Source organism: Camelus bactrianus, chromosome 1 (assembly GCF_048773025.1).
Source record: "Camelus bactrianus isolate YW-2024 breed Bactrian camel chromosome 1, ASM4877302v1, whole genome shotgun sequence".
NCBI lineage: Eukaryota > Metazoa > Chordata > Mammalia > Artiodactyla > Camelidae > Camelus > Camelus bactrianus.
In genome coordinates this window covers 52,009,672-52,027,168 of record NC_133539.1, presented here as the reverse complement: position 1 = coordinate 52,027,168, position 17,497 = coordinate 52,009,672, and the positions used below count along the sequence as shown (strand labels likewise).

Sequence of the window (17,497 nt, the reverse complement as noted above, 5' to 3'; positions counted from 1 at the left end):
GTAGTTTCTGGTTATGGGCAGAATTGAAGGGGTTATTTAATGCTCTATAAAGCACTACAGACAGAACTTTTTATCTGTGTCAGTGGAAATTCCATATCCTTGAGATTTTCTGTTTGCTTCTACTAAATTTGCATGTTTTAGCATTTAGGAAAGAATACAAATAGATCTGTTTGGTCAGAATTTGTACTTAATTGGCACTATAGGATCTATCAGAATAAGGAGTCTTACAAATTTTGATTTTTTTTGTCCCCTTTTTATGCTTGTGCCCAGCTGTCATCACAAAGCTAAAATGAATTTTAAAAACATAAATGTACAATTCTATTTAATATATTCATCATATGTTGTCCTATGGGGTGCAGGTGCCGTCTGATCTAACCTCTCAAAACCCTTGAGTCCATAAGGGTAAGCGAGAAATATCCCCATTACTAAGAATTTTTTGTCATATGAAAGAAAATCTCTCTATCTTATTCCACATATTCAATTCCCTTGTCATTTTACATTATAAATAAATAACAAACCAATTTGGCACATGCCCACCGATTAAAAATAAAAATTGTCAGAGTGCGAGGGGAAAGACAAAAATATGAATTATTAATTATAATATTAAGCAGCACAAAAAAGCCTAACATGAAATGATATCACCTAAAAAGAGTTTTTATCAAAATACAGATGGGACAATGATATATTCTTTATCGTATAATTTACATTGTTGTCATTTTAAGCCAGAAATATATTTACCATATCTAGTGCATTTATCTCAAATTTGATGAAAAGATATTTTAATCATGGCAAAAGAAAGAAGTTATTTATAGAATAGTAGCATGAAAGGAAAGCTTGATTTTAGTCATACATTAACTTCTCATACTGACCTCGTGACTGGATTCACTACAACTCTATGCTCCTGCATTATTGTTATTTTCTAAATGCCCACTATCGGAAAAAGCAAGAACACTTAATTACAAGAGTGATGTTTCTCTTTTTAAGATGATTTTAGAAGTTTATACGTTCATGTTAATATGAGAATGAATGTGGGGTTTTTTCCTAAATGGATATTTCAAATGAATATTCTTTGAATACTGGTTTGTAACTTTATAGGTTTTCAGCAGAGTAGAGCAGCTTCTTCTCAAGAAGGGAAGATATCAGGGGCTTTAATGAAAATATTTTGTACTATGTCTCCCTAAGTCAGAGTTACCTCACCATTTGTGACTGACTTGAGTTTTCTTTTCCTAAGTAGGCTAGCCTTTTGTTTTTAGTAATTTTAAGGGTTTATTTCTGATAAGGTTTTATTTGTTTCATGAAATGTCTTAAAATTTCATTTGGAAACAAAGGCAATGCTGAAAAAAATTACCCATGTTTGTAGTAATCTCATAGGAATCATCTATGTAGATTCTGAGAAAAATTTTTCACTTGCTATTCCCATGAATTCCTATGAATAGCAAGTTTGGTTCTGTTTAGTAGTATTTTTATTTTAACAATATAACTTCCTTGACTTGTGTTAAGCTTGCTTGTCTCATCTCAGTTGGTTTTGTTTATCTTGTCTCAATAGTTTATTCTCTCAGGCGTGATGTTATATTACCATCTCAGTTTCCTCTGCAGTATCTTTATTTTTACTTTTTAACTAAGTTTAGTGCTTATGGAAGTTGAGAGGGAGGTCTATATCCAGGTACAAGGGGAAAAGCCATATATCTGCATGCACCTTTGCAGTAAACCAACTATTTGTTCTTATGTTGCCTACATGAAATAATTTTCAAACAACTAAAGCCTTAGAGTCCTAGTTAAGAAAAACTTTTGTGTCATAGAATTCTTTGCCCCAATGCCTGCCAACATGGAATTTTAATTTTATTCAACTTGTCCATGAATTTCTAACTTTGGCTCTTAAAAATATACCATCCTTATTGCTATTGCCATCTTATCAAGGATTTTCTAGGCATCTCATCTATATGGATATACACAAGGATATCCTTCCCTCATCACAGGTTATGCAGTGAAGAAAGCAAATACAGTAAAAATTTCCATTCATCTTCTCATTCTGTTCTTATTAGTAGTTCTGATTTGATCAGAGAACATCAGTCCTTTTAGTGTTACTGTCTTGTCCAAATATTCATCCAAAAATGACTTTCCTAGCTCCTGTAATCTTCAGAGGCTGTTCATTAAGTTTAGACTTCCCTTGTAAATCATGTAAGTTTCATGGCCTTCCATAATTTTTTCTTTTGTTTCTTTGGGGTTCACTGATTCCCACCATGCACAGCCATTTCACAGCTGCTGTCATCAGCTGCTCTCCCTTAGTGTGATTTATTTTTAATAATATCCTTTTTTGCTCAATTTTGATAACCATTCATCTCAATAAATTCCTCATAATGTTTAGTTCTTCCTTGAGTTTTACTTTTTAAACCACTGAGTAGGAACAAGAAAATAACACAAGCAGTGACAGAAAAGCAAGTATAAAACTACCAAAATGAAGCCCTGCAATCCTATCTGATGATTGGAGTGGAGGTGAAGAGTCAGAGAACATTCTAGAAAAAAAGAAAAAATCTAAACAGAACATTATTCCAGAAGGGAAGAACATATAGTCAATAAACTATGAGTAAAATAAGGTCATAGAAGAAAATAACCAGAAGAAAAATACTGGCTTTTAGATGTTTAGCAATTTTAATAATTAGAGTTAATAATATTTATTGAGAGTTTCTCATGTGCTAGGAATGTGCCAAGTAACTTTCATTCATTATTTTATTTATTCACTTATTTCTTACTACAAATCTATGAGGAGAAGTATTCTTATTATTTCCTCCATTTAACAAAAATGAAAACTGAGGCTTAGATAGTAAGTGATTTGCTCAAGGTCTCGTAGCTGGGAATGTGGAGCCAGAATAGAAACTCAGGTGCACTCTTAACCTTTGTCCTGTAGTACCTTTCAAGTCACAACCTTTAAAAAACAAATATGCGCCTAAGTCTGGTTTAACTATTCTATATAAGAGCCTACAAAAGACCTCAAGTCAGTTTATTCTTGCCTTATTCCTTCAGTGTCATAAGAGTTTGAAACATTTCATAGTAGAGCATAGTTCAGGTTTTGAAAATGAATCTTTCCTCAGATTTGCTAGTTTCATTCTCAGTAGTAGTGGGAAGTCACTTTTTTCTTAACTATAGATAACAGCTGATTGATGTTAGGAAAAATATTCTGGAGTATTTTGATATGATATATTTTGAGTAAATGTAAAATAAATGAATAAATGTCCACATTTTACATAGTGAATTTAAGCATTGATTCTTAGATAATTTGAGACGTTTCCATTAAGTTATTTCTTGGCAACTGCTGGTTAAATTTTAAACTAATATATTAAGTTCTGATAACTGGCACTCTAAGAATATCTGATAAATTTTATGTGTTGGGTAAATTTAAGATAAGGTGACCTCTTTCAATGTGTGATAGTTTCATGATATGTAATCTATTCCTCAGGGTAAAAACATCATCTTTCTTAAGGTTGAAGGAATAGTAGCCACAATGAAATCTAGTCTGGGCCCCATATATCTGCTGTATACAGTGGTCAGAGCCAGCAAGTCAGTAAATTCAGAAATTGAACAGCCTGGAACCAGAAGCAAGAGAATCATACTGCCTTGAGTTGGAGAGTTTATACAAATTATTTGATCCAGAGATTTTTTTCCTATTTCTTTAAACAACAGAACCCTCTTTTCTAAATAAATTTCATTAGAATCTCTACATGTGAAATAATAAGAGTAGCATTTTATTAAAATAAACTCATTTTATAAGTCCAAATTATTAATCATGTTAAATATTATAGACTCAATCAATAAGAATATAATGGTAAATATAAAAGAAATGGCAACTTGGAATTAGATTATTATACTGGCTTAAGAATTCAGTGTATTTTTGTATGAGGAATGGAGTACTATACAGTGTTAAGAAAATCATGAGACACAGTTTAGTTGCATATAGTAGCAAGTTTTTTTGCTTTGTTTTCTTTTTTTTAAACAGTTTACCTTCCAATTACAAAGCATTAATTTAAGCCCTGTGTGAAAAATAGTTAACCTTATTGTATATATTTATTGTACATATAATGTAACATCACATTAGTCTTTTAAAAATTTATATAATACATTTAAATTTGCATGTTATTTTTATCACAATTGTACATTGATTCAAATATGTATTTTTAATTCACATTTAAATTAAATATTTAATTGCTCAATTATCTCTTTGTAAGCTTGAGAACCATGAAGCATAGTTTGAAAACCACTAATTTGCTTCAAATATTTAGGAAGTAACTTTTTCTCTCTCTCTCTGTCCCTCTATTATTTAAGGACAATTTGACCCTTTGGAAATGCTTTATTTTGTGAGTGTTAGGGTTTTTTGGTTACTTTTTTAATAATTTCTTCAAATGGAGGTTAACTCCTGAAGAGCAAGAATCTCGTCTTTTTGTGTTGTTCTCTCCAAGAGCCTAACATCTACACACTGTGCGTAGACATAGCGTTTGGCCAAAGTCATTTAGTTACTGTCTATGTACACTAGAGAATTTGGAAAAGGAATCCAAATCTTAGTCTCAGTTCTCCTCCCGTCTACTACTCTATGTTCCTACTTCTGCTTCTGCATGATGTATTGATAGTAAAAGCAATCCAGTGAGTCCTCTGGGCTTCCAGTTTTCGAAGTTCCCAAGACAGGGCTGTACACTGATAAATAGTGGCTTCCAGAGTGTGGCGCTTTGAAAGAATAAGATTGACAGAGTAGTAGTACAAGGTTCGGGGCATAACCTTCTGATTAACTAGAGCAAGAGGAAGGAGAGAGAGAGGGCTTAGAAGTGGAGAAGGCGTGGGAAGGGTAGGTAAGTGCTAGAACAGAAGAAAAAGAATCATTTACATGGTAGAAGCTAGGTAATTCTGGCACCATTAGTGCCTGCTCTAGAAAGCTTTGAAGTGTACAAAAGAGTGACCAAAAATCAGAATTGACTGGGCCAGGAACAAAAAATCAAGTTCATGGGAGAATGTGGTACCAACCAAATTACATCAGAGCCAGAACTAGAAAAGCTTGTGTAGAACCTAGAATACTCCTCTGGTTTTGAGTGTCCAGGCAGGCCTGGCCATTAGGGAACTATCTGTTATGAAAGTCAAGCCTTACTGAGCCTACAACTCGATGAGCCAGTCAGGAAATGAAAGCCAATATAATATTTTCTGAATCCACAGATCCCAAACTAAGTCTGTTTTTATAAATGAGAAACATGTCCTACTAACTTATTTGGAAAAAATCATTTTTATAATATATGTGTTTATATAAAACCAATAAAATGTCTTGTATGCGTTAGAACATTTCACTTTTATGTCTGGTAGACCATTTACTTTACCTCCTCTTCAGTGTCATTTGGAACATTTACTTTATATTCTTTTTCATTCCTGTTGGAGCATTTATGTATGATTTGTTTGTTACTTTTATCGGTTGATCTTGCCCTCCCCATATGCTCATGTCTGACTGGCCTAGTTTCCCACATTCAGCATGTGATCTCTAGCCCTTCTTAAATATTAATTAGTGTAATTGAATTCCCTCCAGTATTTCTAACCTCAGGCACCTGAATCTCAGTGTTTTTGTTAGAACTGATTTGGGCATTTAAAGTCCAGCCTGCTTCCCCATCTCCCATCCCCCAAACAACTTTTCTTGATTAGGTAAAGGTCAGGGGACCAGCCTGCCTCAGAGAAATTCTTCTTGAGAAAATAAAAGCATGATATATCACAACATAACTTCTCAGTTAAAGACTGAAAAATACAAAGATGTCTTGAATCTTTGGCAAAGAAAATCATCTGAAGTGAATAGAAAAAGGATGTAACTCTGTCTAGGTGCACAGCCAGAAGTGAAAAATAGGTTAGGCAGAGCATGCATAGGGATGAGTGCAAAGCCACACCTAACCATAGCCCCTTCTCCTCCTCCAGCACAGCCAGGCCCGAGGTCAGCCCCCTAAGTCCTCTCTACTCTTCTGGTTTGCCGACCCATCTCTGACCAGCATACCATCCCTGGATGCAGTCCATGATTACACGTAAAGACTCTGTTCCTTGGAAGGACACAGGAAAAAAGGAAACAGAGGAGAGCCTAGAAATAGGGCTAGAGAGCCAGAAGCTAGTAAGTGGATTTGTTAATAAGGTCAGTTACTGCCATTCATATCTGAGGAGAAGAGAAAAAAATGTTAGGCAATTGGAGATAGATATAAAAAATGTTCTGATTTTTAGAAAATATAAGAAGGCAGTTTATAAGGACAAATAGCTTGATGTTAGTTCTGAGCAAACGCCTAGAATGCATTATTAAAACAATAAAGCATGAAACAGTGGTTTATGATCTCTGGAAAGAAGTGGTGCTTGCTAGAAACCAAAATGGCTTCAGTGAAAGCATGTCTACAATATACAATCTGATCTTGCCTGGGTTAGATGTACAGATAGATTAGTAACTAATCTAAGTACAGACAGAGTAGTAACTGGTTGAATGGCCACACTATTAGCTACAAACAAATAGCTCAGTATTATAGTGGAAGAAATTCCTATGGCATATTTCAGGAATAGCCTCAGCCTTATCTTGACCACCATTTTTTTTAATGACTTGTATGAACTCTTGTTCATCAGAGTTGCAGATGACATGAATTTGAATATATAGGAAAGTTGTTGGATGAAGCAGTCAAGTTCCAAACACATCATGAAGGACTGGAATGATGTGCTACATCTAACCAGATAAAAATTTTTAAATGGATAAATGCAAAATTTTGTCTTTATATTTTCAAAAGACTGCTTATGAATGATACAGGGGAGATATGGCTTAACAGTCCAGTACAAGAAATCGGAACAAATAGGAACATTCTCAGGAGTAAGTTTCCAGTATGGCAGGGAAATGAAACATATGATATGAGGAATCGTGAAGGGAACTGGGATTGTTTGGAAATTCACAAGGAAGGAATATGATAACTATATTCTGGTGTGTTCAGGACTGTCACAAAGAAGATGAATTATATTGTTTTCTGTGACTCCAAGTAGAACACAAGCCAGTGGTGAAACATACAAAAATAAAATATTCAGGTCATTATAAAAACTAACTTTTTAAACACCCTTACGTGCTCAAAGGTAGAAAACACAGACAAGGAGGGAAAAAAATATTGGTGTGGAGGACAGACTTAGGTTAAATCTTGGTTGTGCCCCTTACCCATTATGTCTCTTAGGACATTTCTCAAATCTCCCACAATCTGTTTCTGTACCTGTAAAGTAGATATAATCAAGTTCTACCTTGCAAGTTGTTGTGAAAACCTCCAGTTGCTCTAACAAAATATCACACACTGTGTGGCTTAAACAACAGAAATTTGTTTCTTGGTTTTGGAGGCCGGAAGTCCAGAATGAAGGTGTTGGCAGGGTTGGTTCCTCATGAGGCCTCTCTCCTTGGCCTGCAGATGACTTCCTTCTCACTATATCTCTTCACATGGCCTTTTCTCTACATGCACTCATCCTGTATGACTCTTCCTCTTTTTCTAAGGACAACAGTCCTATTGGATTAGAACACCACCCTTGTGACCTTATTTAACCTTAAATACTGCTTTAAAGGCCCTGTGTCCAAATATAGTCACATTGTGGGGTTAGGGCTTCACATATGAAGTAGCGGTGGAGTGTGGGGAGAGGGGGCATAGTCAGCTTACAACAGTCCCTAATATCAACAAATACTAATTCTGTAAGGTCAAGGTGTTTAAGCAAAGACAGCTGCGTTACAGGGATGTTTATAGGATGTTCGAGCCTTAGACAGATGATTGTGATATATAATTTTAATGAAGTCCAACAACAATATTCTGCCATTATAAAAATAAAATTCCTAGTACAGCAACAATTGTGAAATTCTGCAATTCTATGAAAATTCTCAATGGCAAGATAGTAGTTCAGTACATATAGCAATCTTCTTTCAATAAATGTCTTTGTTTAATACTCAAAAATTCAATCTAATTTCACAAATCTTTACTCATACTCTAGACTTCCATTCACCTCTGCAGCCCAAATTCCCAGGATACCTTCTGGGTGAAACCTCTGCCTCTTTTGTAGGAAGACATTGCTTTGCCAAAGCTTTAAATGCTCTAACTCAGAAGTTGTGCATACATGAGTGGAGGGAGACTGTAACTAAGGTCTTAAAACACAAAACAGACAAACTGTACAAGAAAATGCACATAAAAAGTAAAAATAAAAAGTGATACGGTCATTTGGTCAGGAGGTTTCAAAGTCTGAATCTGTAGCTATGAGACAGAACAAGGAATGGATGACTTATTTTGTTCATATACCCTCTGCTGTTATCCCTCATTTTAATATGCATACGTACTCGCCACTTTTTTAGATAATGGTAATTTAAAGTTGAGCCCATGCTGGAACCTAGCCTTTGAGATTGGTTAGTCTTTTGTTTTTTCTTTCTTGTCTTGAATATTTTGGTGGAAATGGAGCTGTGTTGTCTCTTGTGTCTGTGGGTAGTTGGAGTAACTTTTAGAAGTTGCTGTTCTAAACCAATGAAATAATACATTCTCTCTTTTTTTCTCTTGACATATTAAATAATATTATAAAGATGCACATCTTCTCAACGAATGTAAACCTTTTTCATCAGGCTAACTGAAAACAAACAAAAACCCTGAAACTAGTAGTGGTTATAGCATTTGGCAATTGAACACGCCTCCTCTTGAGAGGGCCAGTTACTATAGCTAGACATGTACAAGTAAAGTCAAGTCTGTGGTTTGGTGGCAAAGCAGGGCATCTTATCTGCATTCAAGGCCTAGCTCTGCCGTTTGTGACCTTGGGCAGGTTTCAGATTCTCTGAGCCTATTTCATGTTACATAAAACTCTGTATGTGGGATTCTTTTCAAGTCTGCATAGAGTTTGACCCAGTGTAGGTGTTTAGTAAAGATTAATTTATTTCCTTCTTCTCTGATCCTTAATTCTCTCATTTTCTGATGGGTATAATATTAATACTTTCCCTACTTACCTATCCCACAAGATTGTTGAGACAATCAAGTAATATGATGTTTGTGAAAGTGCTTTATAAACTATAAGACACTACACAAATGCTATTTCTTTCTTCTTATGAGTGGATGGGGATGCTTAACTAGAAATGGAATTGGGACCAGACAGGAATTAATGTTGATACTGTTTCCTAAGAGACGTTAGAGGCCTCATGTTGTTGTCTGTTTAAATTGCCTGAACTGATCTGTAAAATGAAGATTCTTAACAACAGGTATTAAAGTTTATTGTCTATTTTTCTGTGATACTTTCCAGGGAGTATAGGAAAGATTTTTTTCCTTTCAATTTTCTTTCCCCTGTATTATTGGGCTGCCGTCTGTTCTTGAAAATACTGAGACAAATTCTTATCTTTTGTAACTATGGGGATCTGGGCCCATGGTGCTTACTATCATTATTTCTGTTGTACTTGTGGTAATTGTTGTTATTATTATTAATTATACTTTGTAATTATATAGTTTCTTATTTTAAGGAAAGATAAATGGCTAGGAAATAAACAAGCTGCTGTTACTGAGAGATTTTTGGAGATTCAAACATTTTAAATCCACTTTTGACTTTTTTCCACAAAGACTTCTACATGAATCTTAAAACACAAATTTTTTTTTTTTTTTGCTCTGCCATTGAAAATAAAGTACTGACTTGTGTGATAGTGCCCTTGGAGTCATGTGTGAGAAAATAGTCTCCCAAAGCATTTCATTTCCTCTTTCTGCCTTCTGAAATATTTCTTAAAGTATAGTCACTGCATAGCAGAAGTTTGGTTTGGAGAAAGATTTTAAAGCAGGAGGTAGAGATGCTTAAACAGTGACACAGGTGTAAGTTAAGAGGTCTTCTTCCACTCGCTCATTCCTGGGTGTCTGTTAAAGAAAAGGAAAAGGTGAATGAGGGCAAGTTGAAAACAGTTTGTGGGTTATGGAGCAGGATGTTAAGTGTAACTCAAGGACAAAATGTCCAGCACAAATTGATAGGGGCTCTTTGTAATAAAAAGTCCACCCACCTTCTCCAATCTCTTGGCTCTATTACTCTCAATTCTTGAAAATCCTTAATGCTGATTAAGTCTTCTCTAAAGTTTCCAGGCTGGTTGGCCTGGGTTCCTTTGGATCAGGGGCTCCTCATTCCCACAGTTAAGGACCTGAACCCAAAAGAGGGATTAGGAGATCAAAGTAAGCACTTTTCTCCGTAAGTCTTCATGTAGGTTTTTCTATGACCTGGCATGAAAGGGGATGAAATTTTATAGGAAATAAAGAGGACTTTCAGTTATTGAATTATTTTTTTTTTTTTTTATTTTAAGGAAAAACCTCTTCCATCCACTCTGTCTTATCATCTTCTAAAGCAGTGGTTCACAGCGTCCCACAGCATTGTCACCAGGAATAGGTTGTAACACAAACTCTTGGGCCTCACCCCAACCTATTGAATCAGAAACTTTGAGGTGGAGTACAGCAATTAGTGTTTGAACAATCCTTCCATGTGATTCTGGCACATACTTAAATTTGAGAACTGCTGTTCTAAAGAGATGTTGAATTGCACTGGGAAAATATGTGAGCAATTAAAAATTCTACCAGAAAGCCAAAATTGGCTTTTGAAATTCAAAACTGTCTATTGTTTTACCCCAAATTATCCTTCACAGTTTTATCCTAAACAGTTTAACAGATCCTAAACAATTCTTACCTCTGACCTTCAGCTCTTATCACCACTCACCTACACCCCCAGCTTAAAATGATCTTTGTCCTTCTGTCTAGCCAAATCTTATTTATTCTGAGTTATCCAATTCAAATACCATTCCCTGCAAGAGCTTTACCAGTCATGCCAACATTCTCTTTATTTGAGATTTCTGTTGCCCTCAATGTCTGTCCCATTCATTTAAGTCTTACCTGTGACAGATCTCATCTAATAAATTGTCAGTTATTACAATGAACAACAGCTTGAATTTATTCATTTTAGGTCAGAATTTAGTTAGATGGATATAAGTTATGCCCAAATATAAAATATTCATAGAGTGTGATTATGTTCAGAGTAGTTTAGGTCATTTCAGTACACACTTCGGTCAGGACAACCATCTCAAAGAAGTACTGTGCCTGAGTTTCTGAGATCTTAAGTAGCTTACTCCAGATCACAAAATACGTATTAAAAAGACTTTTACTTGGAGAGGGGTGTAGCTCAAGTGGTAGAGCACATGCTTAGCATGCTTGAGGTCCTAGGTTCAATCCCCAGTGCCTCATCTAAAAATAAGTGAATCCAATTACTTCCCCTCACCAAAGAATTTTTTTAATTAAAAAAAAAGACATAACTTGATCATTAGGTTCTATTATCCTGTAATGTTGATAAACTTTTTTCATATTGGCATCTTTTTCTTCCCTGCTTAACTATATGCTCATTTTGCCATTAGAGATCATAATTTTCTTGTTGTCTTGTTCAATAACTTTTAGAATATAGGAAGTTAATGCATATCTGTTAGCATATTATATTACAGACTAAACACAGTCCTGGAATTTGTCTCATTGTCCTTTCCTTGGGAAAATCCTGAAAGTGAAAATGTTTACACTTTCCCCTTAGGTCCAGAAGAGTCTCTACTTATAGATTGAGTATCTTCATTTTAGCAGATCGTTTTATCAATTGCATGTAAAGTATTCAACTTATAATTGTGCATTGATTTTCATCATCAATTTTGATTAATACATTTCAAAACATTTTATTCTACGTGCTTTAAAGGAGGAAATAGCTACTTTTGTTTACTTAAAGAATTTACCAATTTTCAGAAAGTTACTTTATTATTTTACAAAAGAAAAAGATGAGTTGATAATGAATCTGACCCATGACTGTATACTTACATGTACCTAGTGGTGATGAAAAAATTGAAGTTAATATTAGTGGCTAAATGATAATTATTCAGGAAGTATATTTGATGGAAAAAATAGGTTTTTTACTCTGAACATAATCATACTCTATGAACATTTTATATTTGGGCATAACTTAAATCCATCTAACTAAATTCTGACCTAAGGAGCAGAAAGCACGGCCTCTTCCAAGTCAGGCCACACTGTGGCTTTGGGGAGGATAAATGTTTGGCTAATTTCTATTCCATTATAACTGTTTTATCAACCTTGACCCTGAGTCAGAACCACCTGAATGGTTCCTAAGGTGAATACTCCTGGACTCCATTCCTAAATACTGCATCAGAATCTTTGGGATCAGAGTCCAGCAATTTACATTTTTAACAGTCACTGCCAGGTGATGCTTATGCACAAAAAAATTTGGAAGTCATTCCTATTCAGATTCATTCTTTTTTCCCTGGTGGACTAAGTCTTCCAGGAAACTGATCTGTGTCTCCAGACTGACTGTTTTTGGGCTTGGATGCTCAGCGACAACCTTTAGTAAATACTGTATTTGCCTTCAACAGATATTTAGTTCTGATACTTCTGTTTTCCAGGCGCTCTTATCTAAATTAATCAATATAAAATCTAAATAGCTCTGAGATAAGTATTCTTGGGCCCATTTTAGAGATGTGATCATTGAGGCTTAGAGAAGTAAATACCTTTCTTTTTTTTTTTTTTAAATACCTTTCTTAAGGCCACCCAACTAGTAATTGAATTCAGTTTGACTTCAGAATGTATGTTCTTAAATTCTAAAAGAAGTTTTAGTCAGAATTTGAAATAATATTTTTTCAATCCTGGCTTTTTCTAAAAAGACAGCTGAATAGTAAAGAGTATTAAAGCAGATCACAGCTAATTCCAAGTTTGTGTCCAAACTCTGAGATTTTATGATGTTAGTCAATAGTCAAATTATATGGCTGACAGCTATAGTATTATTGTGTGATGAGCTCAGTCAGTAAATCATCACATTCAATGTTACCAGATGGATCAATGGAAACACTGTCAACATAATCCTGTCTGTTTTATAGTCCACCTTGTCTTCCATTGCCCTTAAGAGACCTGATATGTATTTTTCTATACAAATGTTAGTTGACTAAGCTTTTTATAATTTTACTAAGAAATTCTCCACAACAGTATCAGGCTTCATTTCCCTTAACAATGTCCTGTTTTGGTAAGTCTTTCGCAGGTACAGCTGCTATGCCATATAGCTGATTCAATGGTTCTCAATCCCAGCAGCATTTTCAAATCACCTATTAACTTTTAAAAATATACAGATGTTTGAGTCTAACTCAGAAATACTGAATTATTGGGTCTGGAGTAGCGGCAAGATGGCTTATTGTTTACAAAGCCTCACAGGTGTTTCTATAGGCATTCAGGATTGAGAATCACTGATACAACTCATTATTCCATAAAGAACTTAGGAGTACCATATACATTAAATGAGCAATTGAAGGAAGCAAAATATCTTCATAAATTCTACAATGAGTCCACTGAAGTAAAAGAGGAACCTGTGAGCAGCTTGAGAAGCTATTGCCTGGGCCACCCAAATATTCAGATTTGAGTCTCACTTAATGAAAAGGCAAGAAATAAGAAGCCATTAGAGCATGGTACTAAGTGGAATTATGGGAAACCACTTATAAAATGCTGTGGGGTTTGGAAGGATCTGGTCTTTTCAATAGACATTTTTGTAATAGAAAACAGGGTAATGGAAATCCCGGCATATTTGAATCTATCTGCATTTCCTTCAGATAAAAATAAAATAAAAGGAAAGGGTGTAACCCTCTAAATGTATCTTGATCTGATATTATTTTGCCAGTTAGACAGGTATGCGGCCACCAGTCAGCTCGACTCAGGGCTAGCTATCAAATCAGAGCTCGCTCTTCATATCTCAGCACTAATCGAGATGATAAAGAGCTACCTTTCGATTAATCCTGCTCTGAACTTTAGACGAAAGATACTGCAGTTTAATTACGGAGTGAAATTCACTTTGTCTGATCTGCCTATCTTTGCTGTAATGTCATAATATAATCAGCATCACCCCAATCTGAAACACAGGGCTGTGAAGTCCAAGGACCTGTGTGATTGGAAGGAATAAAATGATGCTCAAACAACAAGCAGCCGCAGTGCAGTAATTATTCAAGCCTTGTTTTCATCTGTATGTCATTCTCCCATTGGCTTGTCATGACAGCAGCTGAGAAAAAGATGGAAGAGAGCGTGATTGAAAAGGATATTGACCTGCTGGAATCAGACTAGGTGTGGGAGGGAAGAGCCAAGCTGTATAAAATCTTAAGGCTAATTAAACTTGGTTTTTCTTTAATATATATCCCACTGCCGGTTACTGATCCCACAAGTCCAAGCTAAACCATTCAGCTGATATGTCTCCCTGCAATTAAAATCTCCCCTTCAGTTGAAACTCCGGTTTTCTCTTCTCTGAAAATAATTTACTTTTCTTTTAAAACTGGCAATTACTTGGCAGATTTTTTTTTTTTGTATAAGTCTCAATGTAATTTTTGTAAATTAAACTCAATAAAAGAAGAGCATTGCAGATTTTCTGTCAGAGATAATGGCCTTTGGGGGCATCCTTTCTAGGTTTTCATAGACCCAATGCAAGTAAGTACTGAATCCAGAAAGATACCTGGCTTTCCCATGAATTATTACCCCCATATTATACAAAATGTTTAAAGTAACTTTGCCCTATAGTTGGAAACTTGCTGAGCCAGGATTTGAACCACAATTTGACTGACTCTGGCTCATACTATTTTGACTCTACTACCCTCCCTCCCTTTATTCTGAGTTATTTGTTATTAATATCCCTCCAATGATTCATTTAACACACTATTTCGAGCATCTCCTATATACCAAGCACTGAGTTATACTCCACATATTCATTAGTGAAACTAGGAAGGAAGAATCAGCCAGTGTCTATCTTCAAAGTTTTTTTTTTAAGTTTGGTAGTTCAGTTGCTTTTTTGACTTTTATGGTAGATTGACATTTTAAATACAAAAAGCAATTGGACCATTAAGGACAAATATAAAATATGAAATCCAGATCTTTATTTGCCTGTTTCTATTCATAGTGTTAACATTCTACTCATCACCCCAAAATCTCAGAAACAAGATTATCAAGAATCTTAGGGTCTCATGATTCATATTTAGTCAACCAATCATCACATTCTGTCAGATCTTGTCATATAGAATCCACCATGAAGACCCCTAAACCTACCTAACCAGTAAGCATAGAGGTTAAGCAGGCAGGCTCTAGAGTCAGATGATCTGGGATTTGAATCCTGTTTTGTCACTTATTAACTGTGTGAACTTGAGAAAGTTGCTTAATCCTCATCTGTAAAATAGAAACAATGTTACTTGCCTTTTGGGGTTGGCATGCAGATTAAATGACTTAATCTATGTAAAGCACAAGAACAGTGCCTGGCACATAGTAGAGATTTACTAAATATTTGTTACCACTTCCTCCTTCATAATGTCTTTAGGACATTCCATTTTTCTTTCCTTTTCTACTAACACTACTAAATATTACCTGGGTTACTGCAATGGACTCTCTCTCTCTCAATACCTCTAGGCTCTCTGTTTCTGCCCACTATTCTCAATTATTTATACTAAATATTAGAATATCATTGTGATGTGCCAGTGCCCTACTTACAAACCTTTAGTGGACCTCTGTTGCCCACAAAATAAAGTGGATTACTCAGCCCAATATTCAAGGACCTCCTTCACATTCCAGGCTCAACCTATCTTTTCAACATCATTTCCTATTACAACTACAGCTAACTTGTTTATTTGCTGCTCCCAAATATATCTTTCAATTTTCTGCTCCATGACTTTTCTCATGCCCTTCATGTAACCTGCGTCTTCTTATCACTTCCCAAATCTCACACATTTTTCAAAGTTCAGCTAGATTGCTTTATTGTAGTGAAGATTTGCATTGTCAGCCTAAACATTAGGGATGGTTTTCTCTAAATTCAGATATTCTATTTTGAATACCTGAATTGCTTTGTATTATAATTATTTTTGGACATTATCTCAAAAACTCAATGTTAAGTACCTCAGGCACAGGTCAGTGTCTCAGTACATGTCATCGTTTGCCCAGTGGCATCCAAAGAAACTCAAACATAGTAACTATTACAATTAATATATGCCAAATGAATAAGTGGTCTGAATTTAGAGTTTCTTCCTTGCTCTAGCCACTTTTTGTTTCCCACAGATCACTCTGAATCTTTCCCTTTACTCCTAGTGCTTCTCTGTAATTCCTTTTGAATAGTTTGAAACCTCTCCCTCCTCGGTTCCCCTCCTCTGACCACTTACTTTTAAAGTCTTTTCCCTCCACAGTCATCATGCTGTCACCTCCCTCCTTAGGTTCATATGGATCGCCAGGATGCTAATGGGCCCTGGTTCCTCTGCTCAAGTTCATTCTGTACCAGCTACACCAATGCTAGAGGAGCAGTATTGCTTATCTATAGGACAGAGATGATAGAACCTGCTCTTTCTACTTTTTGGAGTTGTCAGGAAAGCGAAAGCTTACTTGTGTGGAAGGATTTTTGTAAACTGTAAAAGGCTCTGCAAGTACAAGGTGTAGGCTATAGTGTCTAAGTATTTTCTGATAAGCATGTGTTCATGTATTAAATATTTAATTAAAGGTATCAAAATAAGGTCTAATGTGCTGTATCGTATTTCTTGAATCTAAATAAGATATACATGTGTATCTAAGGATGGTTCCTTCGACGTTCATGTCTCTTCCCCTTTTTCCATCTAGTCTCGGCCCTCTCATGAGCAATTCACATTATTCGGTGTCACTCTTTCCATCTACAGGGCAAATGGGAGTCTGCCTTAAAAGATCTTCACTGGGAAGATTTACTTTTTTTTTTTTCATGATTTTTTAAAAAATCAGCATGCAGGATTGATCTTAGACTGACAGGAAGAATCTTAATAGTTTGTAACCATTTCTGAAACAGCATTAAAAATAAATCAACTTTATCCTATACCACAGATATCAAGATTGTGCAAATTATCTGGCCATGTGGATTTTCTTGAAATTTTTGAGTCAAAAACTTAACCAAAGTCAATAGTTACAGTGTTGCTGTTCAGACGTCAGTCTACTGCCTAGATTCAGTTTTTTCATAGGTAGATGTTTCTATTTATCCGGGGGTAAATTTGATGGACAGTTTGATGATGGCTTGGAACTTGAAGTCACAATCCCTAGCAACCCAGTACTGCAGGAAAACATTTCAGCTTTGTTTTCTTCTTGCTATTAAATGGAACAGGGCAAGCAGGTTAGTCTTCATTCCACTGTTTCTGGTGGGAGAATGCTCCACATGAGATTCCGTGCTGGCTGGCAGTGTGGGCCAGCCAGCCTTATAGTGGATAGCTTACCTATGTTGATTTTTTTTAAGTGACCATATTCTTGACACTTTGATAATAAAAGATACCTTTATTAACCCTGAATTCCTGTGGACATTACCAGTGGATTCATATTCCCATGAATTTTCTTTCCCCTAAGTTCTGACCTCTTTGCTGTAAGTTTTGAGATTTTGATGATAAGCAGTAGGTGTCTTCCAGGCTCCTTTCTTGCTTTGCCCCTCCTTTGCCCCCATTCCTCCAAAC

General features: G+C 35.5%; 1 protein-coding gene across 21 annotated transcripts in view; it reads left to right on the top strand.

The window, feature by feature from the left end:
* Positions 1-17,497, top strand: part of ZBTB20 (zinc finger and BTB domain containing 20) — a 758,521-nt gene that overhangs the window by 369,396 nt on the left and 371,628 nt on the right. The gene's annotated exons all lie outside the window — the stretch shown is intronic.